The sequence below is a fragment of the Gossypium hirsutum genome, chromosome A06, assembly GCF_007990345.1.
Source record: "Gossypium hirsutum isolate 1008001.06 chromosome A06, Gossypium_hirsutum_v2.1, whole genome shotgun sequence".
NCBI lineage: Eukaryota > Viridiplantae > Streptophyta > Magnoliopsida > Malvales > Malvaceae > Gossypium > Gossypium hirsutum.
In genome coordinates this window covers 56376678-56381330 of record NC_053429.1, presented here as the reverse complement: position 1 = coordinate 56381330, position 4653 = coordinate 56376678, and the positions used below count along the sequence as shown (strand labels likewise).

General features: G+C 35.3%; 1 non-coding gene across 1 annotated transcript; it reads right to left on the bottom strand.

Annotated features, from left to right (window-relative positions):
- Positions 1-1254: 1254 nt before the first annotated feature.
- On the bottom strand, positions 1255-1360 carry LOC121231243 (small nucleolar RNA R71). Its single transcript, XR_005929308.1, has one exon. It is a non-coding gene; the product is annotated as a small nucleolar RNA R71 (small nucleolar RNA).
- Between the last annotated feature and the right edge of the window lie 3293 nt (positions 1361-4653).

Genomic DNA, 4653 nt, shown 5'->3' with positions numbered 1-4653 from the left:
GCGCTAGCAAAGGGACCGATTGGATTATATAATTATGGATCAAATGATTTATAATTAAGTTCTGGGTTTTCGCCTATTAATACTCATTTAGTCACAAAGTCATTCCACTATAGTATTATGATTGAGCTCTCCTTAAAAACATACTATTATGAAAGAAACTACTCAGTGTTCATCCAATGACCCTATCATAAGTGTGTTACCCTTATAGGATATCCTTGATCTCTTTTGGATAATATTTGTTCTCCTGATATGATCCTACTTTATCTCATTGTAACCATTATGTCTTCCTTCATGAAAGGTCAATCATTATCAAATAGTGATCAAGTTATCCATAAAAAAATGTTCGACCCATGGCTATGTTTACTTTTCATCAACCATGTAATGAATATGAGAATATATCATTTACCCATGTCTTAGGCTATGAATTCCACTTTTGTGAATGACGTGACATATTGCAGAAGTTGTACACCCAACGCACCAGCTTTTGGTTTCTTATTTATTTGAACTCAGGCTTTTACTTACATCAAAGTGTACGATTCATGCATAGGTAGTCTGCCATCCATTCAAGATTTGGGTATGCCACACTATGAACATCATAAGAAAATAAATCCATAAACGGATTCAAGATCTATTTTGCTTGGGTCCAATCCGATGTACTATTAGTCCAGTTAGTCACATCTACATCTCTATCTTCTAGGAGTCATCAGTTCTGATGCCCCAGAACAAAAAATCTTCCCAATTGGAATTGATAGGTGACATATTAGTCTTTTAATCGGATTGCTTATAGAATCTTCCCAATTGGAATTGATAGGTGACATATTAGTCTTTCAATCGGTTTGCTTATTTTCGATAAAAATAAAGACATGTTTAGCTTTGTCTACTAATAAAAGTTGTCTTTTTGTATTACGATCCGACCATGTAATACCATTCAATATTAGTTAAACAATAGACAACAAGTGAGGACCACTTGCTTCCATTTTTTTTACAGTAAAAAACCATGTGAGGAAAATATAAAAAGTATTAATGTAATTTATGAATAGTTTATTAACCAATACAAGCGTACTTGATGAAAATATTAGAATTAGGGCACTAGATCTGACAGAGTGACCAATGACGCAATCTGTCTCCAATTGTTTCAGTTTTTTCTTTTTGACAACGCTTACGAATGCCTCGATTCCCAAGAGTTGGGATCCATCACAACATGAGATGACTTAGTGATAACTCTTGCTAATTTCCTCATTGGTCGAACCATCCAATTAAGGCATGATATTGCTAATTTTAAGCAATTCAAAGGGGAGAATTTATATGAAGCTTGAGAACGCTTCAAGTCATTACTTAGGAAGTGCTCACACCACGTTATGCAAGAATGACTTCAATTGCAAGTATTTTATAACGGATTGGATGGGAGCTTAAGCGCTGGCTTAGATGGCGGATCAGCCGGTGCCTTCATGAACAATACTTACGAGCGAGCTTGGTAATCGATCGAGGACATGGCAATGAACTCGTATATAAGGTCGAACAAGTACTTTTCTTATAGCCAGAAGTGGTCAACGTCTAAGGTGGTTATGGAGGACGATAAGTATCAGTAGATCTTAGAAAAATTACATCATCTAGAGACCACTATCAAGCCATCAATGAATGATGTCACTCGAAGATGCACGTCATACTCGAAGACCCAATTAGAGGAGGTAAAGTACTTGGGGAATAAGGGTGGAAATCCCTATGTCAACACATACAACCCTAGTTAGATGAACCATCCGAATCTAAAGTGAGGAGGCAATCAAGGTAGTGAAAACCCAGCTCCAAATAGACCAAACTCTCCATATCAACCCCCGCATTTACAAAGATCTTAAGAGAGATCCATGGGTAATGACCATGTTTTTTGTGGTCAACGTTTGGACCAAATCGAAAACGAGTTGCATCTTATGAGGTTTGAAATTCAATACATAAAGACTAAATGCGCATAAATACGCAGGGATGTTGTTGAATTAAAGAAAGAGATGCGCAATATCGTGAGCGCACCGAATGAAATACGGAGGCAAATGGGCACGGATATTTCAAGTAATACTCGAAAGGAAGGAAAAGAACATGTAAATGCTATTGCACTTCGTTCGAATAGAATACTAGTAAACTCGAAAAAACTCGCTAATAAGGAGGAAGATGAGGTCAAAGTTAAGGACCAAAATCTTGATGAATCGAAAGTTGAAGTCCAAATAGAGAAAAGATTCAAAATGGATGGTTGAGTTAGAAAGAACTCCACACTCAAAACTAGTGCAAAAGAACATACCATTTTCATCGATGTTGGAGGATAAGCAATGAAGGGATGAGGAAGAATTTGTAAGCTTTCTAAACCTCTTTAAATCCTTTAACGTAAATTTGCCACTGCTTGAGCTAATTGACTATATACCAAAATATGCCAAATACTTATAACAGATTATGTCGAGGCATAAAAAGCTAAAGAAAGGTAAGCAAATAAGAATCAACACTTATTGTAGTGCAATAATTGCTCGTAAAATACCCCCGAAGCTAAAAGATCAGGATAAGTTTTACAATTCCCGTGGAGATAGGGAACAAACGTTTTAGCAAGGTCCTTTGTGACTTATGGGCCAACATAAATTTGATACCCTAATCCACATACTTAAAACTCCGATTGGGTGAATTAAAAAATATGACAATTACACTACAATTAGCCAATAGGTCTCTCGTACATCCTAAGGGTGTACCCGAAGATGTATTGGTTAAAGTTAGGGGTTTCATAATCCTAGTAAATTTTGTCATCTCAGACTTCGAGGATGACTAAGGCATTCCCATTCTATTGGGTCGACCATTTTTGGCTACGTCTAGATCGACCATTGGTCTTGAAAAGAATGAATTAATCCTGAAGATCAATGGAGAAATAGAGGTATCCAAATGTTTCCATGATTCCCAAAATACGCAATACGAAAATAAAATAGGAGAGGATTTTATGTAATTTCTTTTAGCACCCTTAACAACCTTGGTCAAAGGTATGTTTTTAGCTCGATGTGTGTTGGTATCAAAGGATTGTAGGAGCATGACAAGTTGAAAAACCCCAAATGAAAATTTGATTGTTGAAGGGACCAAGATGATCACTAAAGAAGTAAAATGGCGACGCATGGAATGTTAGGGCTACTAGACGAGTCTGGTAGCCACACTTAATTTTGACTTAAAACATTGAATTTTTTTTTATAATTTTTTTAAATTTGAATTTTGGATTTTATTTTGGTTAGAAAGTTTTAATTATATAGGATTTCGACCTAAGGCAGCTAGAGGGAGCCTATTAAAGACTTATTTGAAATTAGGGGTAACATGAAGGGACCTACACTCCAAATTTTCAAAAATAGAGAAATTCAGGGCTATGTTGCGACACTGAACTTCGAAGCTTCCAGGATTTTAAATTTAGGGCATGTTCTGATCGGCCCTCGACGAGGATTTTGAGAAGATGTTTCTATTGGAGCAGGCCTCTGTCGAAGGAGTTAAGATTCACACCCCGAGCTGCATGAGCCTTACAAGTTTTACGAGTGCAAGGGCAACCACACCAGACACGGGTCTAGGGAAGGAGCCGATTATTAAGAAGAATATGCCAAATCCCGATTCTAATTAAAAACTTCCAAACTTGTAAATTTTCTTGGAACTTGTAATTTTTTGTTTCGGATGATTTGGTTTTTCTTTTTGGACATTAGTTAGTAGTTTTTGATTTAGTTTTTCTTTTAGCTAATTTCTATGTAGGAACCCCGTACGATATGAGGCACTACATTTTGGAGAAAAATCGACACGAGAAGGACCACCCGACCAAATTTGAGGACTTTCAACACTAAAATCAGGTAGTCTCTTCTCTTATATTTGAGATACACATTAAGGAAAATGTGCCAAATAAAGTATAAGGGGATTAACATAATTTTTTTTCAAATTTTATGTTTTATTTCTCTTGTGTTTTTGTGTTTTTTATTTTTGTGTTCAAGCTTGTAACAATACAAGTGATTGGTTAGGAGCATGTAAATGGGATTTTGTGTTTGCCTTGTAAATTTAATTCGATAACAATTGATTTTATATTGTTCAATTTTACACTATTTTGTTCATTTTATTACAATTTGAATAGGTGATAGTGTGTTAGGTACACCAAATGACTAATAGGTGAATGAAAATCCTAGTGGTGACCAAAAGCCTTGAACCTTAAAATATAATCTCTTGATCCGATTTTCTTGGTCCTTGCATGAACTTAGACACCGGGCCATTGATATTGAAGGTTAGGTAGAAATCACATAGTGGTTTTCTAATAAAAAAATTAGTGTGAACCTAAGGGATAATATAATATGGTGAGTATAAGAGTCTTACAAACTTGTGTGTAAATATAAAAATTCAAGAATAATCAAAAGAAAAAATTTTGAAAATGTCAAAATATCCAAACGAGAAGTTCTCAAGAAAGTAGAAAAGAAAACTGAGTGAAAAAGAAAAGAAAAGGAAACAAAAGAAGAAAAAATCCCTCATTTTTTGCACATTAGTCTCGTTAGGAAAATTGTATTCACTAATACTATACTATACCTTAGGAATTAGAGAGAAAACGTAGGTGAGAGAATGGGATATAAGGTGATGAGCTAAAGGGTCTAATCGAGGAAGTATTGGGGTCAATATAAT